The sequence below is a fragment of the Vulpes lagopus genome, chromosome 8 (genome assembly GCF_018345385.1).
Source record: "Vulpes lagopus strain Blue_001 chromosome 8, ASM1834538v1, whole genome shotgun sequence".
Taxonomy (NCBI): Eukaryota; Metazoa; Chordata; class Mammalia; order Carnivora; family Canidae; genus Vulpes; species Vulpes lagopus.
Genome location: NC_054831.1, coordinates 133,092,962 through 133,120,621, shown reverse-complemented (window position 1 = coordinate 133,120,621; position 27,660 = coordinate 133,092,962). Strand labels below are relative to the sequence as shown.

At 49.1% G+C, this 27,660-nt stretch overlaps 1 protein-coding gene and 1 long non-coding RNA gene across 10 annotated transcripts in view; one reads left to right on the top strand and one right to left on the bottom strand.

The window, feature by feature from the left end:
* VPS13D (vacuolar protein sorting 13 homolog D) overlaps positions 1 to 27,660 on the top strand; it is a 237,818-nt gene that overhangs the window by 192,009 nt on the left and 18,149 nt on the right. The gene's annotated exons all lie outside the window — the stretch shown is intronic.
* LOC121497001 lies at positions 4,166 to 26,928 on the bottom strand. 4 transcript variants are annotated; one of them, XR_005989380.1, is made up of 3 exons: positions 24,671 to 26,928; positions 24,105 to 24,171; positions 4,166 to 11,084 (listed from the first exon to the last, which is right to left on the bottom strand). It is a non-coding gene; the product is annotated as an uncharacterized LOC121497001 (long non-coding RNA). The 4 variants fall into 4 exon arrangements; XR_005989381.1 differs by lacking the exon at positions 4,166 to 11,084 and adding an exon at positions 19,770 to 21,273; XR_005989382.1 differs by lacking the exon at positions 4,166 to 11,084 and adding an exon at positions 21,573 to 23,960.

Below are 27,660 nucleotides of genomic sequence, written 5' to 3'. Positions count from 1 at the left end.
GTTTCAAAAGAGGTCGGAGGTATATGCATTTAATTTTTAAAGTATCATCTTGTGCTTGGAAACTTCAGTGATGTCGACTGGAAGGAAATGATTTGAGTTTTCTACAGTGTTAGTTTGGAAGTCCTGATAAAGTTTTGCCTTATTTTTAGGAGCACAGGAAAGGCACAAAGTGGTTGCCACAGAAACAAAAGCTGTCCTTGTCAGTTTCACTGGTTGCCCAGCACTGACGTAGCAGGTTTCACGCCATGTCACCCGGTCGTTTCTAGTCAGTAAATCCTGATGGACAATTTTCTAAGGACTCGGTTGGGAATATAGCAGGAAGCAAGACTGGCCCCTGTTTTCAAGGACCTACAGTCCAGTGGGGAAGCAAACATAAAACAAATAATCATAGTAATAATTACTTGCTAAAATTGTGATAAATGACACAGGAGATGTACAGGATGCTGTGAGACTGTGTACCTGGAGAAGGCGAAGGGGAGAAGGAGGTTGGCTAACCTGTGGTCAGTGGCATCAAGAAGGGCTTGTCGAGGAAAGTACAGTAGCGTTATCCGACGCGTTATCCACTGGGCCACAGAGCCCCCTGGGAAGTGCTAATTAAGATGCACCCTGAAGTATATGGTGGAGGCTGGCCAGGTGAAAGGGAAGAGAGAATCATACTCCAGGTAAAAGGGGTCCAGAGAGGCTAGGCAACTCACCTGGAAACCAATGGTAATCAGGCATTCTAGTGGAAGTCTAGCTGCAGATTTCCTGAGACAGCTCTCTTCATAGCCCTTCACTCCTAGAAACAAAAGCTAGTGGCAAGCGAGAAGCAGCCAGGCAGTCGTCGGCCTGGAGACCTGGAGTCTTAAATGAGGGGGAAGTAAGCCTCTGCATCTCCTCTTTGTTCTTAGAGGAGCCAGTGGTGGGGGAGCCTTGGCCAAAGTTACCAGAGGTGAGTGGGACACGCAGAGGGCCGTCTAATTGGGAGCCTCAAAGAGATTTGGCCCTTTACCCTTTATTGCACTGACAAGGCATTACAGCTTCTTCTGAAACACTCTGACCAGTTTCCCTCCGTCCATTTGTCTGGGTCCCAAAATAGGTTATTAACGAGCATCCATGTGTTAGAAAAGAACACATGGCCTGGAAAATGGCAGGTCTGGGTCCCCACATCCCTCTTAGCTTGAGGCCTTTGGTCAAGTCTCCTGTCTCCTTAAGCCTCGGTTTTTCCATCTATAAATTGGGGGTAAATATACCTGTTTATTTTCTCTCTCAGAGGTCTGAAGCCCAACCAGTTATTTTAATGTGGATGTTATAAGGAACTATAAAATGCTGGACAATCCTATTTTTGAAAGTCACATTAAAGGAGCACTGAGATTCTTGCAGGTGGAGAAATGTTTCAGTGCCTTGAGGGTTTGTTCTGATGACACTGTGATCTCTTAGGAACATACTAGTACTACCAAGGGATAAATCACCCTGGTTTCTTGGAAGTGAGTTATAACCATCTCCAATCATCCCAGTTGATTGAACAGGATCCAGGGGTGTTACTCAGGGTTTTTCCCCCACTGTTTAGACAACAGGGACTAACAAATGATTTGAAGGGATTAGAAGTGAGATTCTGACCGAGGGCTGACCTGAGCCCAGGGACTGAGCCAGGAATAGAACCCAGGAGTCCAAGAGTTCTGCCTCTGAGTCTGCTCTTGGAACAAGACTTTCTGCTTCCTTTGTACTATTTCATCCAAGTGAAGGCTTAGATCTTAGCATCTATGTTTTAAATGACTCAAATTTTAAGCAGATGATAGCAGAGTAAGCCATAAAACTGTGAAAGAATATTCCTTCCAGTAATCCATCTGAAAAGTGGCCTTACAGGAAATATTGGCTCCTTTTTGTGTTTATTTGAACATGATTTTATTTATAGGGAGCCCCTTCCTTGAGTTCTTTTAGATTAAAATACTTCCAAGTGCCTCTCCTTGGTGGAGTGTGCAGGCATTCCGAAGAGACAGTCACCCAACTTTTCCCTGAAATTGCCATGCCATCTGATAGTTCTTGGGAAGGCAGGTGGGGGTGGCGGGGAGAAGAGGGCGGAGGACAGCAGAGCCTTTGGCCTCCGCATGAATGTTGTAGACCAGTATCCCCTGCTGCATTCGTTAACTGTACAAGTATGTGTGGTTTGGAACCGAAATAAGAAGCCTTTTCCAAGGCAACGTTGTGCTGGCTCAGGTTGCATCTTCTAGTCTACGTGTATGGGGCCACATTTGTCTGTTCCCAAGTAAAGTTCATGAAAATGGCACAGCTGGCAGCCACACTTGTGGTGCCCTGGAAGCCTTGTCGAAAGCCCACCGCTCTTCAAACAGGCCAGGTCAACGCAGGGCACCCGCTGGGCTGCCTGCCCAGCTCCTGCGTGTGTGCTGGTATTTGACGGTAGTGTTTGGAAGGATAACTTGGGTGGGTAGAAAGCCGCAGAGACCCAGGGGCGGCCATTGCCCAACAGAAGGCAAAAATAACGTGGAAAGGAGGAGCTCCGGACTCCGGGCTATTTATTTGCTTGTTTATTTCTCTAAATACCATCTGCTGTAGGCTTTGGGTTACATGACATTTTGGGAAAGTAGCAGATGAAGATTTATGAAGCTGGACCCTGAGCCTTCCTCCAAAATATTTCTTCACCTTTTTAGTCAAGGCCCAAAATGGGGAGAGAAGTGGGAGCTGCCAGGACTGGAAATATTTAAACTAATTTAGCGAAGCCCAGGAGTGGTGGGCTTATCTCCTTATTTAAGTTAGATAAGGAGGAACGGGGCTTTGCAGGGTAGTGATAGATGGGTGCTTAAGGATATAGCCACCAGGACTCTGCTGTGCTCTGGAGTCCCAGGAGCCCTGTATTGTGCCCGGACGTGTAAATTCCAGTTGCTCTGAGAGCTTTCGGGCAACCTTTTGGTTAATGTCACGGAAAAGATTTATGGCGGGCATATTTGACTTTTTCAGTAAAAACACTCCCAAGACACTACCCAAAATTTGTTAAAGACACTTTTCATTAATGGCCTCCTGGATGTGAAATTGAAGTGGATTTTCTCAAGGAAACATCCTTTTTGTTGCAGTGTTTGCTTCGTACCTATGACTCTCCAAGACTAAAAGGAAGAAAGACCCTGTTGGGTCACCAGAGCCTGAATGCAGTCAGGTTGGACAGGTTGGGGAAAGGGCCACAAAGGGAGTTTAGGAAATGCTGTCACTACTCTTTCCTTGTGGAAGCAAGGCTTGTAATTACCCTGCAAGCAGCCGTTTGCTTTCCTTGTATTGCACATAACACATTAAGCAGAACTGGTTTGAAATGAGCCTTCAGGGAACTTCCAAAGGTACAAATCTTAATAAAAATTACAGTGTTTGTCAGGATGCACCCATGCTATCAGTTTTTTCCACCAGTGTTCCTCCTAAGGCAGAGGAGAGTGGGCTGACATCCCATGTAGCTGGGGGCAGAAGCAAGTCCGATACTGCTTGGGAAAGTTTATCTTTAAACTCTAAATGAATTTTACCTCTCATCCTGTATTTGTTTTCATAAGATGTTTTCAGTTGCTACCTACCAAAATTAACCCTTCACAAAGATACACCAGGTCATCCTGTAGCTTCTGCCTCATTCTCATTTAAGAGCTACAAGGTATGCTTTCCAGATGAGTCCTCTAGACCCACGGAGCATTGATGGAAAGATAGGTAAACGAACACGAAGGGAAAGCCAGCGCCTAGTACATAGTTGACCCCGAGGCTCAGTTTCTGATCTTTGGGCCGATGTATCGGCTTGGTAGCGGTCTGCTGCTTGGGGCAGCCAGTGCAGTGGTGGACATGCCAGCTTTATCAGGAGAAGGACTTTGATTTCAGTGGCACTGAGAAAGGATTGCTGTGTCCGTCCAGAGGGAAGGGACTATTCATACCTCCCCTCTGCTGTCCAGAAGTGGTACATTGGATATGGGGCAGCCACCCAACCTGTCTCCTGCTCACCCTTGGGTATGTAGGAGGTGAAAGCCATATGGTCTCACTTCCTGATCCTGCCAAACCAGGCCTTTCCAGAGAATGCCCCAAGGTGGATGGATCATTTTCTCACTCTGAGCAACCCCCACAGAAGAAACCACATTCAGAGCCACGTCACAACATAGGATATCTCGCCTGCGTCTGAGTTTAAGCTGAGGAAGTTCCAGGGTAAGATATTTTTTAGAAACCTCTTTCATGCCTTATAAGTTAAAATTCCTCTCATAGGAACCCAAGCAGGGAGATCTTATTTTTTCTAAGACAGACTTCTTCCCTCTTGCTGAACTGTAAATACCGTACTTTGCTTTCACTCAGAGTCTCCAGACGATGCCACTCTTGTTATAACATAACTTATGGAAAGCTCAGATCTGTTGCTGAAAAAAAATGGAAACCTGCACACACGTATTTGAAAAGAGTCTTTCCACTTTTGAAATCCCATGACTCATTTTTATGCAAGATTATCTGTTAAGAAAAAAAAAAAAACACTTTTTTGGTCATGGTACATTATAATCGTTTCTAGAAAGGAAAGTGTCTGTTTTTTTGCCATTTTTGGCATGCAGAGATGACTGGCTTTGGAAAACAGCACAATCCTGTTTCCAAAAGTAAAAATAAATTGAATCTATGCATGTACATCTTTTAAGTACAATCCCTGTATCTCAACCAACAGGTCTTTGCTCAAAGAAAATAGGATGGAAAGTGTGTAGTGCTTTCAGATCTTTGTCTCCTCCATTTGAAAATTAAGTGATCAGTCCAGCCATTGTACATGTTGGGCCCTTTCCTTGCTCAGTGATTTGGTTAGTAAAACTCCGAGGGACTGCATTTAAGATTTTTGCTTTGAACCTCAAGAGAAACAGAATGGTGTAGTCCTTCCTGAGAAGAACTTGGATTTTTTGCAGTAGAGAAGAACTGAAAAGCCGTCTACTGTTTCTGGGACTCCTCTGCAAAGGTGTTATGGTCACTTATTTGGGGGTTTTGATGACTACGTCTCTAATGATTTTCCCTTATAGAGTCATCCCTTGTTGCCCAGGATGAAATAGGAATTCCCCCTTAAAGAGAGGAGCCAGGTTTGAGTTCCAGTCCCCTGCCCCCAAAAAGCTTCAGGTGTGAGGTAATTGTGAGGTGCATAGGGGACCAGCAGGCTGGCCGGGGATAGACTGTAGTGTTGCATCACAAGGGAGAGCTTATAATCCTGGGGGGAGGAAAAGGTAGGCGTGGGGGTGGTAGTGAGCCCAGAGTCTCCCTACCCTCGTACCTTCATTTAGCCTGTTTTGCCAGATCGCCTCTCAAAGACAGATTCTTGCTAAGTTTCTCACTAACTTGTCAAGTAGGGAGAAATAAGATTGCATCTGTAAAACATTTTAATCACGATATACTCTGAAAAAGGAAAGGAAGGAAGGAGAGAAAGAAAAGAGAGGGAAAGTTTTCTTATATTGGGTTTATACAATTCAATGCAAATCGGGTTAATAGCGTTCCTCGTCTCTGTCCTTAGCGGATTTACTCAGATACGTAGAGGAAACTGATGTCTCAGCAAGCACAAAATTTGTCCACGTGGGTCCTTTTAGAACACAGGCTCTCAAAATATGGCGTGAGGACCCCTAGGGAACCTCAGCCTTTCCCAGGATCCATGAGGTCAAACTTGTTTTTTATACATTTAAATAACCATTGTTATAATAATATTCTCTAATGAACGTACAGTGGAGTTTTCTGGAAGCCACACAATGTGTGATATTGCACACAGCGATTGACTCTAGAAGCAGATAAGAGAATGCAGCTGTTTTCTATTAAGCAAGACTTAAGGAGATTTGCAGAAATGTAAACCAGTGCCACCCTTCGCACCTCCTTCTGCCCACACGTATGCGCCAGCCAGCAGGCGCCGTACCGGGCTCCTTCCCCGACGGCATGCTCCGATGCTCCGTCGCCTGTCGCCCCGCTGGCCAGTAGCACCTGTCGCCAGTGGTGGGCTAATGTGGATTCAGCAGCGGGAGCCCCATGAGAGGACGCTTCACCTTGGTGTCCTGCCGGCCCTCGTCCGCCCTCCTGGTTTGCTCCTGACTTTTACTGGGTTTCTTGAGGTAACAACTGGAGAGATTGTATTACGTACCAGGAGACCTCTCACGATCATTTGCCCAGTTCGGTCCCTCACCGTAGCAGCGTAGGGAGTGAGGAGCACCTTACCCCGAAGCCTAAGGTCCATCCTGTCCAAGGCCACTTGCTCCCACGGGCTCGGCCCCGAGCTGGGTCGGGACCTGGAGGAGTGCGCACTGGGTCGGCGTTTACGTGGCAGAACCTGAGCTCCGCCGCGGCGAGGCTGGTGGAGCAGGACAAGCCCGCGGGATGTGGATGCGCTCCTTTGAACTCTCGGGGGAAAGCGGGTTTTACGCGGCAGGTCTGTGTTAACACCAGAGGCAGCTCCTGCTAGATTGTCCCTAAACATACTTCAAACATAGGCGATGCCAGGGGTGACCCAGGCGGCATCATGAAATCCCGGGGACTGCAGGAAACTTCAGAGGAGACTCAGAGCCCAACTTGGCTTGTCTTTGTGAGGAGGGTGGGCCACGGGAATCCTGGCTAACCCTGGGGCCTTCGGACCGATTGGATCCGACGGAACCTCCCTGCGTGCGCCAGGATGGACAGAGGGCAAAGTTCATCCGTTCTTTAGACTTCCCGGATCCACCGCAGCAGCACAGGCAGGATGGTAATGACTGGCACCTGCCCACCTCCGGAGGCACGAAAGGCCGGATCACCATGTGGGTGTTCATATCCCTCATGAAAAGATGAGAGCCTCTGAGACTTACTCTGTTTTTTGCTTGACTTGTTGAGGTGCCCCGTTAGTTCAGTTTAGCTGATTCTAAATGTGAGGTGCTCTGATCGGTTGCTTGGTAAACACACTGGTTCAAGTCTAGGCAGATTGACAGCAGAGATGCACTAATGGGTGAAGTGTTGCCTCCTCCTGTGTTCCGGGCATATCCTCGGTATTCAGTGCTGAGAATATTTAAATACTCGAGGACAAACTGCTTTGAAGAATCTTCCAGATTCTTGAGAATCACCAAGTTGTTTGTACGTTAATATTCTTAATTTGGTCTCATGCTTATTAAAACAAGTTTCCTATCACTTCCTTGAAGTATCTCTTTATTAGTGACTTGATTTACTGTTTGTTCTTGGAAACCGCAACTTGAGTTTGTGTTGGGCTCAATTTCGGGGAGGCTTGGAGGTTTTTCCAACCTTATGAACAGGTCTGTCACTACTCTTTCAAAATTCTTCAATGATCTCTGTTCTTTCTACCTTCTATTGCTAAATATTATTTAATTTCTGTATTAATAAAAACAACGATTTTAAAAAGCTATGACTTTGACCATGATTATCTCACTATAACAAATTTTTTTCTAAAGATTTTATTTATTCATGAGAGACACAGGCAGAGACACAGGCAGAGGGAGAAGCAGGCTCCCTGTGGGTCTTTTAAAATTAAATTGTATTTTGTCAAAGTAGATATATGTCCACACTTTTAAAAATCAAAAGACTTCTACATGTCTGAAAATAAAAACCACCAATCTCCTGCCCCACTTTTCCCTACCTCTGATTTCTGCTCCCCCAGAGACAACCACTTTCAACACTTTTGATTTGGAAGTATTTGCTTTTGTGTTTCTTTTAAAAAAAAAAAAAAAGTGCTATTTCTTGCTATCATTGGACTTCCTAGTCCCTCCCCTTCTTGTTAGTCTAGGTATATTGTTCTTTTTGGGTTAATCAGTATTCGGTTTTTACGTTATTCTGACTATATCAACAGCATTCCCAGGGAAGCTACCTAGGTTACTGTGACTATGTTTCCTTTCTGGTTTCTTTTTTCTCCCTGGAGTTAGTAACTGCTTTGATTATTGTTGTTTGCTTAGTTTGCCACATGCATATTCTCATTTCATCCTCAAACTCTTACTCACTCTCAGCTTTTCTTGCTCCAAGTGTAGTAAGTCCTTAAGAAAATGTTTTTTTTTTCTATCTGCCTATTACTAAGTTATCCACAAAGTCTTCTCTGTGTGCTTGAAAATGCATGATGAAGCAGTTTATCGGTGTTCGGATTTTTCTTGCACGTTCCTCCCTCTGGGTGCCCCTGCTCCTGTCCGGACTGACCCAACTGCTCTCTAGAGTTTCTTTCTTCCATTGGTTTGTTTTGGCCTTTTTCTTTCATGAACAGAGACAGTCCTCAGGTGGGTGTTTCTTGACCGTTCTGCTCCTCTTTAAAGCAGAAGCGCTGGTGGGCAGCCCAGAGCCCAGTGCGGGGCCTGGGGCCCTCCCGGGCTGGGAGAACAGGGGGCCTGTGGCCTCCAGTCCTGTGTTGAGGAGGAACGGGCTGCAGGTCTAGCTGCTCTTTAGGCTTTTAGCCCATCTTCCTGTTTTCACCACCCGACACACTCGCCTCCCTGTTCCTCCCTTTCTGCCCAGGCCGCCTGAGCTGCCTGGTGCCCGAGTTTCTGAAATTTGGTGGGTTTTGCCCTACTCCTTGGCTTCCTGCTCTGTGGCTCCCACTCCCAGGCTTACTTTTCAGCACCATGTGTCCATCTGCTTTTCAGCTTCTAGAATATTGTTGACACCTTCTCTTTATCCTTTTGGATTTGTGCCATCTGTATCCCTTTGCTTTCACGTTAGAGAGGTCTCTGGACTAAATCTGTCATATTTAATCAGGAGCCCTATAACTTGGACTTTTCACTCATTCATTCATCCTTTCTTGATGTCCTTTCCCCTTCATATCCAACCAGTAGCTGTGAATTAATGTGGTTTTAGCAAAATCCATCTCCATTATTTCTGCTAGAGCATTCTTTAAGCTTGGTGGTAGTGAGAAATTGAATAACAACGTTCTTGCTGCCACTTTCTGACCTGTGCTGTGATCCAGGCGTTGCTGTAGGGACTTTACATGTATCACCTCATTTAATCAGCACGGCTGCTTCTGAGCAGCGTCTGCTTGGGCGGCCAGCGGCCCTTCCTTCCCGGGAAGGTTTAGAATGCCTCTGGTGAGAAGTCGTGGCTACTCCCAGCCCCAGCTTTCAGTCTGGTCTTGGCCTTTAATCTCTCATTCTGTGTGTTGTAAAGAAACAGGTTGTAGAAGGCTCTTGTCAGATCCCAGGAACATGAAAGAAATAGCACACCCCACGGTAGTGACAAGGCCCTGTCACCACCCCTCCTGGAACCATAAAAGCTATTCAGAGGGGCCGGCAGCTGGTGAGCGAGTGTACTTAGATCCTGGGTGCTGATGGGGGTTTTGTAGTTTCCAAGGGAAGTTGCTGAAAGTTTTCTTATCTTGACACTCCAAGGGCAAGAGGTCTTTCTTCAAAGAGAAGCGCTCGTTTCAGAAAGAGACGTGGAAAGAACATAAAATCACAGATCTTCCCCAGTTCTGGAGAAGAAATGGGAAGTAGCGCTGTGGTAGCCGGTGTAAAAAGAAACCAAGCGTTGGCAGGCAGCCGGGAGGGGTTTCCGCAACACGGCTTGGTCCCCACGGCTTGGTCCCCACGTGGCGAAGCCGGGTCAGGGGCCCGTGGGCCGCGCGGGCCCTGAGGGGAGAGTCTTCTCGGCCCCGCCCGCTGGGGCCAAGCGCTGCGCCAGGCCCATCCCGCCCGTCCCCGAGCACCCGGCCAGGTGGGGCGCGAACCCGCGCGGGCCCGCGGCCTTGGGCACGAGCAGCCCTTGACGAAGGTGTGTGAGGCCACGGACTCGCTCTGAACCCACGTGTGAAGAGCAGGTGATCGCGCGCTATTGTTAGCGGCTGTAAGCGATCCGCCCGCGGGCCGAGCAGAGGTCAGCCAGCAGCTGGGACGTGGAAATCTGTCCCGGGGCCAGGTGTGTCGGGCTGCCTGCGGGGCCGCCGCCGGGAGGGATGGGGCCTGGGACAGCTGGGCGCGTCCAGCGCTGTGGTCAACAGCTTTGGAGCAGTACGAGGTGTGGAGAGCGCTCCCCGAAGCAGTTCTGTTGTCCAGACGCACGACAGGACTGCGAGTGCCGCCGAGGGCTGTGGACGGGAGCGTCCGGCCTCCGGTGGGGCCGCCGGCGCCCTCGGGCCTGTCCCGGCAGCGTCCTCATGCAGGCTGGTGCAGGCCGGTCCCGGTCCTTAAACCAGCGACAAAGTGCTCTCGGGGGCGGGGCTAGAGCTTAAAAGGAAGAACTGGCTCTGGTTTCTGTAGATGCCAGGGCTCTCTGGGCTCTCTGGGCTCTCTGGGCTCTCTGGGCCCTCGAAGCATCGCTGTTCCCCCCCAGCTTCTGCCAGAGGCGAGCGGCAGAGAACGTGGGCTTACTGCGAAGCCCCGAGCCTTTGGAAATGCGCTTCCCTACGTTGTAAGTGCTCATCGCCGGATTCCTTTCGGAGCGCACCTTCCCCGTTGTCCTTTCCCGGAAATGTAGCTCCTGTTGCCTTCTGCTCCTGGGGGATTCGGGGCGTCGCGGGGCGAGGGAGGTGGCCCGCAGGGGAGTGGCTCCGGCTCGGCGATTCACGCGGGACCGTGTGAGACGTCCAAAGTGCTGTGGCAACAGTTTTTTTTCAAAACCTTTTACTGAATCCTAACATACCACAGGCTTTTTTGCGGTGGTTGTGTTAAATCTGGGGATAGGATTCGCAGGATTTTATTCTTATTCCCAAAATGCAGCGCTGATGCTGACAGAGTGGCGTGGAACATCATTGGATTTATTGTGCCAAAGTGACAGCAGTTGACATTCTTTCATTGTGTCAGCGTAGGATCAGTTCCTCCTTGACTTGAGTCTCTGCGATCAAAATAACTTATCTGGATGTTCCCTTTGGGTGTTGGAGGCAGCATGGCCTCTTGGCAAGAGGGCACGGTCATAAATCGTGGGACCAGAGCCCTGATTGCAGCCCTGACGTCCCTCTGCCTTGTGGTCTTGGGCCAGCAGCCTATTGTCCCCTCCCTGAGTGAGTCTCCCCACTTCTGAGGGAGCGAGAGGTTGCAAGGGGCGTCCTGACCGGGTCACGTCTGCCTAGCTGAGGTGAATAACTCCCTGAGGAATGGCACTGGGTGGGCTGCTTCGCCATCACGGAGGAAGCTGGGCACAGGGACCAACGAGGAGCCCAGGCAGGACGTATGAAAGCTTGATCATATTTTCTAAAAATAAAAAGGCAGCAGGTTAATCTGAGGCAGTGTTGTACCTAAAATATTCCCGAGCAGCTCTTGGCCCCGGCCTGAACCCCAGCTGGGCTTAGCACCATCGAAGTCCGTTACATCTAATCCCCCAAGGGGTTGAATCTGTGGCCATGCCTGCCCTGTCACTGCCTCCACCCTCCCTCTGATTCCACGTCTGGGAAAACTGAAGTGGCCCCAGACGCAGCAGCGAGATCACACGGGCGCAGCGTGTGAGGGCAGCCTCCGTACAGCGTAACATCCAGGCCAGCACTCACACACGCACGCACGCTTCCCGCGTGCTCAGTCACCACAGCGGGGCTCACTTGACCGTGACGCAGTTTCTTTGAGCTGATACCCAAGAAATCAGTGTTTTAAAAGAAAGAACAAAACCTCGATGGAGGGCATTTTACATCAAGAATGGATGTGCGTGGTATGAAAAAGCAAATTCCAAAACATACTCCCTTTCGGTTCCCAAACTGGTATCAGAGTAGCCCTTCTCAGCCCTACGCACGATGCTGGAGTAAGTGGCAGTGCCCCGGAGCGTGGAGGAGGTGACCCGGAGCACCCAGGAGACAAGTATGTGCAGCAGCGAGACTCCCGACGACGGCTCTGGCCTTGGGTGGTGGCGGCTGCTGCTGCACCCTTCTTGGGAGCAACTTGCCTTTTTTGGAGTCAGGCCTCTTTGGCTACTTACGATTGTATGTCCCCAAATATAGTCATCCAAGTGACCCCGAGATAAAGTGCCCTGGGAAGTGGGGGCATCCACGTCACTGTGTAGAAGCTCTCAAAGTCTGTCTTGGCCCATAAGAGAGTCTCATTCTCAGTGGTGAGCTTTTCCAAATGTTAATATGTCAGGGAATCTTGGTGCATTGGGGCTCCCGACGGGCCACATGAGGCTTCAGAAGACCTTCTGTGGACCCCGGACACCCAGCGGAGACAGGCTTCGTTTCTGAGTACGATGTAACCTGTGCGATGATGTGGGCGTGCGCGGGTGCTTTGTACACTGCCCTGGGAGAGGTGAGGCGTTCTTATGACTAACGACTTCACTGAACCCCGAACGCACATGTGAGTAACTAGAGGCAGATTGAATAGATTACATACTTTTGAGAATTTCCTAAATTAGCCTACCTAACTTTTTCTTGCCCTTTTCTCTTTCCTGACTTCAGTAGTTCTCTGTAACTTTTTTTTCTTTTTAATAAACCCAGAACAAATAGTATACAGTGGAAGAAGTGCCATAGAAACAGGGATTCTCAGTAGCTAGAGACAGTTTTCTGTGATCCATTCATTCCATGGCACCTCCTATCTACCCAGAAAAAGGTGCTTTGGGCTTTCAAGTGACAGAGTCATTGGCTCATCTCATCAGCACAGGGGACAAGGAAATCTTTGAGGAAAACACAAAAATGTGTGTACAGTTCATTCAGAAATAAACACATGGTAAGGAAAAAGAAATGAAAGAAAAAGAAAGAAAGAAAGAAAGAGAAAGAAAGAAAGAAAGAAAGAAAGAAGAAAGAAAGAAAGAGAAAGAAGAAAGAAAGAAAGAAAGAGAGAGAGAGAGAAATAAACACATGGTTAGTTCCCATCAGGAGGCACGACTTTCACCTCCGGATTGAACGCGGCCCACATTTGGAGCAGACCGCCGGCCTCGCCAGACTCCATCCAAGACGCGCGTGTTGTTGCTAGTGGGCTAGTCCCAGTCTAGTACCGTGTCACAAGCTTGGGCCTAGGCTAGCACGGCATAACACTGGCCCCAAAAAAGGCCCCACTGGCAGGAAAGTGCTTCTAAAGCCAGCAGTGACCCCCCTCAGAGGCTCTCCTACCTGGTCCTCTCAGCACATCTTTGGTTTACTTTTGGCTTAGGGTTTTGTGTTTCCCCTCTGCTCCTCTCACCCCTTGCTCTTTAATGCTTAGACTTTGGTTGGAAGGGTTCTGGCAATCCCTCTAGACTCCCAGTAGCCTCACTTAGAGGTGGACCCACACACCATGCTGGTTCACATGATGGACCGTGGGTTGGCGCTCACCCCTTGGAGGGCCTGCATTCAGATGGCGTCCTCTGGGATTCAGCTCCAAGAGTGAAGCGAAGGCCTGCCCGTCAGCCTGATTGTTCGACCCTTTGTATACTAATCGGAGATACTCCAGATCCAGGAGAGAGCTCGTGGGCAGACCCGGGACCTTCTCCGGTTTGAGGGCAGGACACCGGATCCCCTGCTGCCTCCCTTCGGAGCGTCCCAGCCATGTAGCCAAGGGCTGGAAAATGAGTTTACTTTTTCCTGGATCAGTATTAAAGCTCAGACCAGCTACCAGTCAGTGTTTGCGTTCTCGTCCCCTGCGGGCCTGGGAAGACTGGAGTGTGTGGCGGTGGACCGTGGCTCCTTTTCATGCTCTGAGGGCAGGCTTGCCCCCACGGTACCCCCGAGTTCACACGTTCACCTGGAGGTGCGCCCCAGGAAGACCCGGTTGCCGTCTCCGAGATGGTTTAGCAGAGATCAGACCGGAGATTTTGCTTTCGTGAGAACAAAGTGCAGTCGTACGTTCAGGACAGCTCCGGGCCTATATGTAGGGCCCAGGGCCTGCTGGGATGGGGTTTTACACTTGGGCTGTCCTTTTGCCCTTCCACTGAACTCTTTCATTTCAGTCATGAGCAAACAGTCAGCGCCTGAACTAACAACCCCGCAGTCCTGCAAAGCACGGCTCGCTTACAGTACCGAACAAAGGGAAGGAGGCCGCGTGGGCCGGCCCAGGCCAAGGAATGCGGCTTCAGGGTTCTGCTCCATAAATTTAACCAGCACGACGAAAAGGAGATAATATGAGCCTTCGTGATGATCTGAAAGGGGGAGGTTCTGTGTCCCATTGATTGCGGTCTGGCCCAGCGCCAGGCCCAGGCCTGACCGACAGTTGAACCATATCGTTAAGGCGTGTAACACAGCTCGAGTCTTGTACGGCCGCCAACGAGTACATGTCCACAGGGCAAACGTTTATAAGGAGCTGGGCCGGCCGTCCCGGTTAACCCTCTCACGCCGCGCGAGGGGCCGCTGCCCTTCGGAGCTCGTCCGGCCGGGCCACGGCGGGCTGCGCGTGTCCTCCGTGTCCTCCGTGCACACGGCGCCTGGGGACGAGGCGGGCCAGAGGCGCTGTGCGGAGAGCGCTTCCCTCGGAGCAGCGTCTCCCCCCCCCCCCCCCCCCCCCCCCGAAACGGGACACCCGGCGCTTTATTCAGAGGAGCCCCGTGTTTGCGGTATAATGTTGCCGAGGGAAGCGGGGCTGACGGCGCAGGAAAGCCAGCAGGAAAGCCAGCCGTCTCCGCTCTCTGCCTTCCCCCCCGCAGCCGACGCCGCCAGGGCCGAGCCGCGTGCCCCACGGAGCGGGTGGGGACACCGCGGCCTGGGCTGTGCGCAGCGAGGCCGGAAGCCCCGCCTGTGCTCAGAGACCGAGGAAAGCAGCGGGCCGAGGGGTGCCTGGTGCTGTCCATCCCTCGGCCACACTGGGGGCCGACGTGTCTTCTGTCCGCACCGTCCAGCAAGACCTACGTTTCTGCCCTTTCCAGAGAGCTGGTGTGCGAGGGGCCAGGCGTCAGGTGCAGACCTGTGTCCCGGCGATGGAGCTCCGGACGCCCAACGCTTAGGCCTGCACACACTATTTTAACCATTTTATTTGTAGCTGTATTATTTATTTGTTTTTTTAAAGACTTATTTATTTATTTATGAGAGACACACACAGAGAGAGAGAGAGAGAGAGGCAGAGACACAGACAGAGGGAGACGCAGGCTCCATGCAGGGAGCCCGACGCAGGACTCGATCCCAGGTCTCCAGGATCACGCCCTGGACTGAAGGCGGTGCTAAACCGCTGAGCCACCCGGGCTGCCCGCATTTTATTTCTTTATATTACTGTCAGTACTGTTTTATTTTCACAGCAGCCCAGTGACGTGGGCACTTTATATGCCCTATTGACGGGTGAGAAACACGAAGCACAGAAAGGTTATGTGACTGGTTTAAGATCCTAAAGATAGGGAGAGGGAACCAGATTTTGAAGCCTGGCAGTGTGAGTGCAGAGCACACATTCCTAACTTCTGTGCTGCTTCGGGATCATCTCTTGGTCTTCCCCATCAAAAGACTTCCTGACTTAAAGCTGAGGCTTCTTGGGGAGCCGGGGTGGCTCAGTGGGTTAGGCATCTGCCTTAAGCTCAGGTCATGATCCTGGGGGCCTGGGATCGAGCCCCACTTCGGGCTCCCTGCCTGCTTCTCCCTCCCTCCCAATAAATAAATAAAATCTTTTAAAATAAATAAATGAATAAATGAATGAATGAATGTGAGGCTTCTTACCGGGTCTCATGACCCACTTCCTTTCAACTCTTGGATATGGATATGGAGTGTGGGAACAGGCCTCTGACCCAGAAGATATGGGAAAGGATGCCAGTGCGGTTGTTGGGGGAATGGGATATGTGTGTGTTTTGGGGGCCGCGGAGGTAGTTTCTGTAAACTTTGGATCTCATCACGTGAAGGATGCTTATCACATTCACTCCCCCCTACCAGCTTAACCTAGAGACAGTGCAAGAGGACCAGGGGAGACCCTCGTCTGCCGGCATCCATGCTTGGAGAACCTCCTCACTGACCTTTGTGCCTAGGAGTGTCCCAGCTCCTCCCTCCCGTACCCCCCACCCCCGCCAGTGATAAGCCTGCAGCCTTCCAATGCAGAATTTGTCCGTTTCACAAACCAGCAGTGATACATCCTGGTTCCACCCCGCCTTCGCTCTGCCATCCAGCAGAAGCCGTCCTCACCAGCTGGTCACCTGGGAACTGCAGCTGCTGCACGGTACAGGAGGCCTTGGAAGGAGACCTTCCAAGTAGTATGTGCTCAGCGTGCTGTAACTTCCTTTTCGTGGCCAAGGATAGCTTCTGCTTACTTTGGTGCTATGGGGCATGAAAAAAATGCTTTTAGGGGTAGGAGCACCTGAACGGCTGGCCCGCACGGAGGTCATTGGATTCCCTTCAGTTATGCTTCCAATGGTCAAGGTGCCTCAAAATCCTGGGTGGAACTTAGGGTGTAGACTCCACAAAACGATTGCTAAATCCAAAGTTTAGCAGACCTTGGTACTAAATGTCTCTTAAGGGCACCTGTTTGGAGGTTCTCTTTGTCACCTATTTGAATGCATTTGGCATCAGGGCGCTGTGCTGTACCTGGCCTTTTGAAATATGCAGAGAGAATTGCTGAGAGGATAGCAAGCAGTTAAATTGTAGGGAGAAATTCTGCTTTTTCAAATTGTTTTTGTTCAGTTTAACAATGATTGGAGATGCCATGAGGTAGCCAGATGATCCACTGACTAGGATTTATAGAAATTTTTATTTGCAGAGATTTTAATACAACGTTTTAGGAAGTTTCAGTGCTTCATGTACCGTGCAGAAGGAAGTCCAATGTGAGCCTTTTGCATCTGAGTGACCCTCTGGAAGGGGAACGATGAAAAGCAGCTGAAGAGTCGCCTCTTGTCTTATGTGTGACTCACCCTCCTTTGTCTGCATCAGGGTTGTCCCAGGCCTGCCTGCTTCTCTCCACCCCAAGGAGCTTGGTCTTTGGAAAGCCACATGCCTGCTCCCCCTACCTGCCTCCACCTCGAGGTCCCGAGGGAAAAACCAACCGTCAGCTGGCAGGAGAGGCTAGAATAGAGGTTGTGTATTCGCCGTTGGCAGAGTAGGGAGACATGCTGTCACTTCTGCTCTGGGGAGACGACCAGATGCACCTGCTTTTCACAGAGGTGCAGTGAGACTCAGGCAGAGAGGCTGGTGCCGACTGCTGATGGGCCTGTGCTTCTTGCAAGCCTGTGTCCCAGTGCCTGGGGAGGCCACTTGCAGAAAGCACATGGTGGAGGGGGGCTGGCCCAGATCCGAGAGGACTTCATTCCACTGTCCCCTCTGTCTGAAAGGATCTAGCATCTTTCCCTGCTGCCTCCTGGGCTCCCAACAAGCTCTAACACATGCTGAATCCACATTTTTTTTCTAGTCCTGTACAGGCAAGCCCCAGTTCGACAATTCAAATGGGCTCAGTCTTGTTGGTTCTTGTTTCCCGGGAGGACAAGGTGCTCTGAAGGTTTGGTGTCAACTCTGACCCAGGGGGTGCGTCTGCTTTTTGCGAAGGCATAGAAATGCACCTGAGATGACCCAGTGCCCTTTTCTTTCATTTTTTGAATTCTCACCACCTGGACCATTAATTCTGCTTTCAAAGGGGGATGGGGAAAGGAGAACATTTCAAAGCAAAACTGATTTGGTCTGTGAACTGGCTTGTCTTCTAGGTTGTACTTCACCCTGATGAGAATCAGAAAGGACAGTCTATAAGCCCCTGAAATGCAATTTCCAGTGAAACCCGAACTTCACTCTAGTGACTCTGCAGCTGGAGAGCCTCAAAACCAGTTCCAGATGTTCTCTCTCTCCCCGTGTTCGCAGGAAGGGAATTTCGGGCAAGCTGGGAGGCAGAGTGCTCTTGCTTCTGCCCATTCTGAGAGTGCTCCTTTTGCAGCCCCTGACTTGCCTCGCAGGGCTGTGTAGGGAGAATGCTGTGAGCACCTGGGCTTCAGCCAGGTCCGCCACCTCCCACTCATCCGTCAGGGCACGTTGCTCTGAGCTGGCCGCCTGCTGCAAGCGAGAGAAGCCTTGGCTCTGCTGTTCAAGGTCAGAAAGCAAGATAGGGCTGGAAAAGGAAGTCAGATGGGCTGGGAAGGTAGCCTCCTGCAGAGGACCATCAGGATCCCAAAACAACCCCAGTGGCCCTCACCACTATCCAGTACAGGGTGGGCTGTGCCTCCCGGCCTTGGAGGATGCAGTGGCTGAGGATAGTAGTGGTCAATTCATTGCCCCCTTCCTCTTGAGAAATCTCCCCTCAGACTGCCCCTTATTCCAGAAGAAACCCATTCCGGACGAAGCCTGGCCATTCTGACTCTTTGTAGTCAGTATCCAGCCCATGCTTATGGACAGTATGTGACGGAAATTTGTACTCATTCGTGCTTTAGACGTCTTGGTGTTTGAGACTCTGCGCCCTGAATCATCTTCTAAAGAATAGTCCTGTCGTTTGAGTTTGAAAATATGTACAAATGTGAGCTGTTGCGAAAATTCAGCCGTTATATGAGCCCTTACAGTGTGTGGACACTGTTCCAAAAACCTGCAAGGTACCTCGTCGTAGCAAACCACTGAAATAGATACTGTTATTCCCATTTTAAAGAAGAAAAGAAAAAACAAAAAAAGAAGAAAAAACTCAGTCGCACTGGCAATTGATAATCACCAAAAGGCTAACAGCTGCACCTCGGGCGGGTATCTCTGTGTGCACATAGATATGTGTGTGTACGTGTGCGCACACGTATATGATTTTACATGAACAGGAGCACATACCTTGTTCACAGTGACGCTGGGATGTCTTTCCATTCCAGAAGTAAGTCATGATTTCTAACATTTATATAATATTAGATTGCATAGGGGATCCCTGGTGGCCCAGCAGTTTGGCACCTGCCTTGGGCTCAGGGCATGACCCCAGGTCCTGGGATCGAGTCCCACGTCGGGCTCCCCGCAGGGAGCCTGCTTCTCCCTCTGCCTGTGTCTCTGCCTCTCTCTCTGTGTCGCTTAAAATCTTTTAAAAAGTATATTAGATTGCATATATACAATAATACACTTACCTGTTTTGAAACACATGACACGTTGCCTTCTAGGAAGTTGAAACGCTCGTGCTCCCACTCACAGTGCTTGAGGGGACCCGTTTCTCTGACCCTCTGCCGGCCCCGGCTGTTCACTCATTCGAGCTCCAGCCAAGAGTTTTATGAAGTGAATCCTGTACTAAAGAGCAAGGCACTGTGACTCTTACAGGCCCCCGCCGACCTGATCTGAGAGAACGAATGCTTCCACGTTACTGCACGCGTTTCTTTGATAATGACGGGTGTGGACGCATCTTTTCCTACTTCCGTTGGCCATTTGGATTTCCTGCTTGGTGAATCCCTTTTGCACGTTCGTCTCCCCAACCCAGTCCCCAGCCCTCGAGATCAGAGTTTGTCCCCTCTCCTCCTCTCTTGGCCCGACCCTTCCAGTGGTTGTCATTTAACTCGTTTCTCCTCCATATTAGTACGTATCTTTCTCCCGAGTATTAATGACATTTAGGTTAGTCATTGTGTGAATCCCTGTGAGTTAACGCCTGTACCTCCACTGTAGGGGAGGAGAGCTGTCACCGCCCACAGTTCTCCAGGCAGGTGCTTCAGCGTTGACAATGAGGCTTCAATCAAACATCTTAGGATCGGACGTGGAGTGGTCTGCTGGCCGGCTCTTACCTTGTTCGTTTCCTCCGATTCCTCAGTATTCGGTGGCCACTCGTTCCTGTTGTAAAACCTGGTGGATTAGCACTGATGCTACATCTTGTTGTCTTCTTACAAATCTTGCTCCACCTGGAGGCGGGACCCAGCTGGACACCAGGCCTTCCCAGGAAGCCCCTAATGCCCTCTGTCTGTGTGGGGCCAGACCTCTTAGCAGTCTCATCAGTGAGGCATTTTCTAGGTTTCTCCTCCACCCATGTCAAGGACGTCAGCCTTGCCTTCCCCACTGGACTATAAGCTTCCTGCGGCCACGCTCTGCCTTCTTTGGCATCCCTCTGGGATGTCCAGAATGCTCGGTACAGTGATGGGTCAGAGTATTTACTAAAGAGATTTTCATCAGCACTCAGGCTGGTAATAAGTTTACTGAGTCCAAGAGCATCAGAAAGACCCAAGATCAGGTTTGGCTTTGCCACTTATCAACTGAATGGCCTTGAGCAATCTTCATAATCTCTCGATTTCCTCCTCCATGAAATGGAACACTGATTTAAAAACTTCCTATCAGAATGTTGTGAAATCAGCCTGCCCCATGTATCGTCAGCACAGTAAACGCAGCTGCGGGGACACGGTGTGGACCGTGGTGGCCCAGCCGTCTTTGTTCTGGTGTCTCTCACCAAAGGCTGATGGGAAGATTGTGGTCGAGGTGGCAGTGGAAGTTTCTCCATGGAGTACCCTTAGAAGCTCTTTGTGCTCCTCTCTGTAAAAGACTGGCTGTTGAATCTGGCTTTTTCCGACACGGAGCCTTATAATCATTCAGGGACTCAACACGATGCCACAAGTTTAAAACATGCAGTTTCTCTCTCATGCTGTGCCAGTTTTTCTTAAATGTTAGCGTGAGCGCCTGTGCTTCTGTGTGCACGTGCACGCGTGGGGTGGGGGCGGGGGAGGAGAGGGAGAGAGGTGCCTTGGAAGAAATAAAGATGGGGTTGGGTTTTGCCGAGCATGACAGCTATCATCTCCAGTAGCCTTTAAGCATTTTACCAAATGGACATTAATTGGTTTCCTTCTGTTCTATTTTTATATTATAGTCATTTTAATGTATATGGAGCCAACTCCTTCAAATGAGACATTTTGTCATTAAAACATGTTATTTAGTTTAACCGCCCTGGGCCCAGCTTCAGCAGCATTGAGGACTGTGGAGGAGGGTCCGGGTGCTTGTTCTCCCATGACCTAACCGCAGCAGGCTCTAACCCATATGTGCCAAAACCAAGGCCGCCGGCAGCCATGTGTCATCTGCATTGTGAGCTTGGCACATCCACCTCCTGGTTCCAGCTCCTGCCCCTCCTTGCCTACCTCTGGTGGCCCTCAGCCCTGCTGTGGCATGTGGCAAAAGAGCCTTCTGGCCCACGTCACCCTTGTGTGCTGATTAGACAGGAATCCACAAATCTGTTGAGTGCAATGTTTAATGTGACACAGATGTGGGACACACTGCAGATCTTTCTGCTTTACAAATTTTCAGCTTTTTGCATTTCATCAGTGTTGCTTATTATTTACAGAATGTAACTTGAGACAGCAGAACAGATTGTAATTTTTAAAAAAGGTTTGGGGGGTGATGGGGCCGCAGGGGATCTGGGAGAAAAAAATCCAGTAGTGTGGAATGTTGTTTGCTGTCCAGACCAAACAAACCAGTTTGCCAAGGGTTGATGGACTATGGCAAGCAGTCCCATTCATGTTCACACTGGCAGCACTTAATTATAAGGCAGCGTGACCTTCTTATCGCCAAATAAAGAACAGTCTTTTGTCACCAGGTTGAACGTCATGGCACCAGGCAGACGTGTACCTTTAGTAGAGGCACCGGCAGGTATCGCCGAGCTGCCAGCTTGTGTTCTGCTTCCTTCCTGTCTGAAGAGAAAGGACACCATTGTACCCACTCCCCACTCAGACACGTGGATGTTCTCCTTGCCTTATTCCTGCTCTGGCTTTATACCCAGCCACTGTGGCAGAATAAAGAAAAATCCTTCTTTTGCCTGAAAAATCCAAGATATTCTTGAGGACATCGGAATGATGGCCAGAGCCAGTTTGACACACGTTCAAAGAGAAGGTGCCCTCTCCTGTTTGTGGAGGGGCAGATTTGACTAGGGGTGACCTTGGCTGCTGAGACAGCTCAGCCATAGGTTACATTAAACTTGATGACAAACAATAAAAAAGCACCAGCTGGTCAGCAGGAAGATGAGGAGAAGTAGGTGACTGAGCTCATGAAAGCCATGCATTAAAATCCTTTGAAGAGAGTTCTCCTTGGAATTTGAGCTGGTGCAGAGAATCGGTCATCTTGGTCAGAAGGTTCTGAGCTGCGGAAGCGCCGCGTGTCGAGACCAGATGAGACTGGGCCTCCGAGCAGTTTCCAGAATGCCAGGCCCCACTGCTGGAGAAGTGCACAGGGCGCGGTCTCCCAGGGCCCCCAGGCAGCTAGCCAGTTGCTCCCTGGGAGAGCGCCACCGCGGCCCTAACTCTCTAGGCCCTAACTCTCCAGCGTGCCTGTGCCCCAGGGCTTCCTGGGTCGTCCCCAAGCCCCTGCCTTTCCCGGCCTCGGACTGCCCCTCCTCCGCTCCCTCCGCTCCAGCAGCAGCAGCTCCAGCTCTCCTGCCTCCAGGGCTGACCCAGCCTGTGGCCGTGGCTCTGTCCATTTAACCTGTACGCCTGTGCCAGGAACTGTACTAGGGGCTGGGCCGCAACGGCGTTGGAAGCAACCAAAACCTCTGGCTCCACGTAGCTTCTGCTCGACACTTAGCTCACTCTCCAGGCCGCGGCCGGCTTCGGCACGAGAGCCCCCCTCCCTGGAAGAGGTTGGTGGCTGGCAGGGCGGGGTGTCATCCTCCCAGGGCCTCAGAGTGACCCTTCACCAGGCCAGGCCAAGCGCAGGGCCTGAAGCAGAGCCTGTTTGTCCCGGGGAGTGTGGAAGCTGTGCGGAAACTTTGATTCTCGTGACCAGTGTTAGTTCATCTTGAGGCATCTTCTCCCATTCCCTCGTTCTCCTTTTCCAACCCCCCATCCCCCGGCCCGCCCCTCGCAGCCATAGTCTGATAGTTGAAGGGAAGGACCTATGGAACTCCCAGCCCGGGTGAACAGGTGGCCTTGAGAAAAGCAAACAAATCACAAACAGGCCCGTTTTAGGGATTGGGTGTAGTCAGGGTATCTTGCAGACGTCTTTAGAGAAAGCGTTTTGCTGCTAAAACTATTCTTTAAAAACCTCTGTTATGATGAATTTTATTAATGGCAATGTTCTACAACTATCCATTCCAATGGTAAGAATTTGCCACTGGGTGTGATTCAGCGAGCTGTGAGGTGGATTAGCTCTAGCTCTTGAAGGTCGGTTCTTTAAGCACATGGGGTGGATGGGTGAACGCTCAGGCCCTATTCCTTCAGCACACACCCGTGCACCCAAACATTTGATGTATTCCTTGTGAGCCCTTTGTACCTATTCAGTAAATCATGTCTCCGTGGTGTTTTTCAGGCTTAAAATTTAAATCTGAACTTTGAAAGTTGTGCATTTTGGTATTTTCCATTGACTGAACACCTGAGGGTTCTGAATAAGGGTAAGGGAGAGACAACTTATATAATTACCTTCTGTGTGCCAGGCACTGGTGCTGTGTACTATTCACATATTAAATATCTCAACATTATCAACCAAGTAAGTATTTCCCATTTATTGATAAACTGAAGCTGCCAGCAATCTAATAACTTCTTCAAGATCACTCAGCTAAGAAGTGAAAGGACTCGGATTCTAGCCCATCTTTAGACTGTGTTTGTCTTTTTCCAAAGCCTCATGTTCTTCTCTAGATCACCAGTCTCCTAAATTTCATCTCTCTCTTAAAAGAGATCAACTTTTGGGAGAAAGTACATAATATAAAGATTAAAATAAAGAAATTAGTAATCAATTGCCAGAAATCCATCAGAAAAGATCTGGTATATTTGGCTTAATCAGTTTGTGATCATTAACATTTGCACTTAATAGCCATAAAATCAAGTTTATCAGGAATTGTGTGTTTTGTCCCAGGTAAAATATCTTGGGATTGACATTTGAGGTGACAGGTCAGTAAGGAATTTGTCCATGGTTTGAGGGATTCTTGTAAGCACTACACTGGTTCAGAATGCTCTGCTTAGAACACAAATGAAGCTGGTGTTGGTCAAATACCTTGTTTTTGTGATGATGTTGAAAGTTGCAAAAACCACTTTATAAGCTTTTTTTTTTTTTGAATGCATGCAAAAAAGGCATCTTAGGAAATCTGAGGCTGCTGGGCTGTCATCTATCTCACTATAACATTATCCACTTGATTGGAATTCTTAATGAAGCCAGCTGGCTTTGCCCTCCCCCCACCCGCCGGCCCCCCACCTCCCCGCACTCCCCGCCCTCTTGAACAGGTAGGCTTACCCGAGGCGTTAGTTGCCTAGGAAAAGAACCTTTGAGCAATGTTGTTCTTAGAGGTTAAATCCCAGTAGGCATATCTGTTGGCATGAGTCCTACCAGCTGTCACAGTTGCAATGTCATGGGGTCCCCAAAACATGTGTTAGGTTATAGGAAGCCTTGACCCCTATAAACAAGTCAGGTGTGAATCCCACTGATGAGAGAAAGCCCAGCCCAGGAAATGTTGTCCCCACGGCAGGACGTCAAATTACTAAAAACTTCACGGCGATAGTAATATAATTTCTAACGATTTCATGAATCAGCATCTTACCCACATTTTTCCATTGCGACAATACAATACAGATTTTGTGTGTTGTTCCACATACGACTTCCGAACTCTAGAGAGAAGGAAGTAGAATGTTAACAAAAAAGCAGAAGGAAAGGGAACTATTTCTGTCTGAAGCAGTTTCCCCACTAAGAAAACCTAATCAGAAAGATTGGCTGTTGGACCCTAGCCTGTTCCTAGCCCATCTTCGGCGACCTAAGCTAGGTAAAGGCCCACCTTGTACACCATCAGCACTCTCCACAGATTCATCCTCGCCACCACCATCATCACAGGCAGCATTTCATTGATTGTCACATACCAGGCACTTTTTTGAGCACTTAGATGCACTCTTTACTCCTCACAACGGCCTCATTATTATCATCCCCGTTTTACAGAGGAGGAAGCCAAGGCCCCAAGAAGTTACACAACTCACCATAGGTCACAGTTTGTAAGTAGTGGAACTGGGGTTCCAGCCAGGCAGCCTGGCCACAGAGCCTGGGCTGTCTCCTGGTGCCCTACAGCCCCCCCCCCCCCCCCCGCCTGCCGCATGAGAATCACCTGCTTATGTTTACCTTCTGCGTTAGACTCCAGCAAAGTCCCTAGAAACTTGATTCATCCCTGTCTTCCAAAAGGCCTGGCGCTGGCCTATGCGTGTGATAGCTTAGGAAAAGTCATTACATGGGGTGGGGAGATGGGGGCAGAGGCAGACACAAGCCATTCGCAAGGCTCTGAGCAGGCTCGTTTTTTCTGGCCGCCTTAGTTTGGATCCTCAGTTTCATTCTGCCCAACCTATTTTTTCATGTGTTCAAATTCCAAATTGTCGTAGCAAATATTTGGTGCAATTTTCTGGGTTCAAGGTTTAGTGCAGCCAGAGCTCAGCAGTTATTATTAAACCAATGGATTAAATGCTGTCTCTGAGTGGGTACTAGAAAGTGGATTTCTGTTTGTCATGGAACTCGGGCGGGGGGGGGGTGGAAATTTCTCCTGTAAACTGAGCCAAACTTTAGAGGCTTTCATCCTCTCGTGGAATCTCCTCTGATTACAGTGTCCACTGAAAGGAGTAAAATCTGTGGAGGAAAAAGCCTTTCCCACTTAGTTTTTGGATGTGGGGACAGTAGGGACTAGAAGGCTAGAGGTCAGAGATGAGATGGAACTGATGACGTGGCAGGCTTCTTCAACCCCCAGACCCCATACTGGGTATTGGAGGCAGTTTTAACCAGTTTGTACACTCCAGTGCAGAGTATTGTTTAGACAGACCATTGAGACCTTTTAGAGAACTGACAAATGTTTGGTTGAACCATTCGGTCGAGCATCCTGGTATCTTGTAGCTGTCATCCATTAACAATATTTGAGGAGATAGTCTGGGTTGACCTTCTGTTCTGAGCTTAACTGTTTGTGCTCAGTTGAGCACAGTATATATCTGTGAGATATTTAATTAAAACAAAAGTCTTGGACACACACATAAAGTAAATGCAGGCACAATCCATCACTCCGTTGGGGTCAGTTCGCACAGCCCCGGAGGAAGATGGCAGTCATCAGTCGAATAAACATTCTATTGTACTAGGAAGTCATGTGTTTGACACATACACTTTCTCCTCATTTACTGATTGTTTTTGAACCTCCCTTGGTTGATAGACATTGGCCATGATGAATTTTGCAACCGACTAATAGCTTAACTTATGCTGTATAGGGGTATGGCTCTGTGTGTACAGCATCTGTCTTCAACTAATAGAGCTATGACATAGTTACTCATCATAGAAGCGAAGAACAAATAATGGCTGGCCAACTGTTGACCCCCAGGCTGAAAGGCAAGATCAACCCAAGTGGAATTGGTTAGATCTCCTTGTGTCACCTTGTTTGGATTTACTGTTGCCTAAAGAAAATGACATGGATTGTTTGCATTATCCTCATCTTTGGTTTTGGGGCCTCCAGTGTATGTATGTCAGATAGCAGTGGCCAGATTGTGTATTGATCGTGCTCGCTGGGGGGATATCTGCTGTGTATCAGCCACTGTATCAGCAGCCCCTTCCCTGGGGGAAGAGTCGTCCGTGCTGTGCAGCCGACTCTCTGACATTTTCATGGAGTTCAAAGCTCAAGTTCATTTGGTGCTGACATTTTGGATTAGCTGGTTGACTGGAAGGCCTGCTTCTTTCTATACACTGTGAAATTTATAAACCGCAGCAGCTGAGAGCTTAAGATGGCCGACAAGCCCCCAGCTGGCAGCAATTAAATACACCACAGACCTTTGGCTAAACAAAGGCTTGTGGAGGCAGAGTCGCTGCATAGGCACTAAACGGACTCCTGTTCTAAACCATCTTTCATGCCAAGTGTCAGAGACGCTGTCAGCTAATGAGAGGGGAATGGGCAGGGTTTTGCCACCCCTTGCGTTGTGGAGGATCCTTTATCCTCAGGGCTGGAGTGTGAAGACCCTACCCAAGCAGCAGCACATGCAGACAGCACAGGTGATCAGGAGACGGGGCAAGGCAAGCGGGGGAGGCCAGAGGATGGTCCAACGGTACTGGGCCAGCGTACCTTAGAAGTTGACCCTTCGACTCTAGCATCCGCACACAAGGCACCACAGCTACTCCATTTCTTGTATTGGACACCATCATCCTCTAGATTGAAAATGAAAGGTGGGGATGAGGAGAAACAGGAGGGGCACCTGGGTGGCTCAGTCAGTTAGCATCGAGCTCCCTGCTGAGCAGAGCATCTGCCTCTCCCTCTGCCCAACCCCACTCATGCTGCCTCTCTCTCTCTCTCTCTCTCTCTCTCAAATAAATAAAATCTTTAAAAGCAAAAACAAAAAAAACAGGATGCCATTTTATACCCACTCAAGCAGCAAAAATTTGAAAATTGAGATCAGTATTTTTGAACATGCAGTTTAAATTTAATTTAAATTAATTTTTTAAAGTTCAGTTCCAAATAAATAAATAAGTAAAAATTTAGTTCCGTGGTCACACTAGCAACATTCCAGTTGCTTGTAGCCATACGTGACCGGTGGCTGTGTGTTATTGGACAATGCTGTCCTAGATGATACAAGCTTGGAAAAGAAAGAAATCACGAGGCTCTCTTACGTGCATTGCTGGAGGAGTGTAAATTGATTCAGCCAGTTTGAAAACAACTTAAATTGTCTTGTTAGGTAACATTCATGCCTGGTGATCTAGCAAATGCCTCCAAAACATACATATATATATATATATCCAAAGCAACTCTTGCCTGTGTTCACCAGGAAACATGTACAGGAATGTTCATAGCAGCCTTGTTTATAATAGCAAAACCTGGAAATAACTTGTGTACCATCAATAGGAAAACAGATGAATGGTAGTGTATCCATACAATGGGATGATAATAAAAAGTAGATACAATAGATTATAGATGCACACAAAGGAATGGCTGAATCTTAGCTGGATGACTTAAAAAGAAGAAGTAAGTCCCCAAACATAAAAAGGTAGTGACATCCTTTTTCAAAAGCCTAAAACAACTAAAACCAAAGAAGATAACAAGACTATACCAGAGCATATGTTGAAATATAATAAGACTACATGAAGAGGTGCCTGGGTGG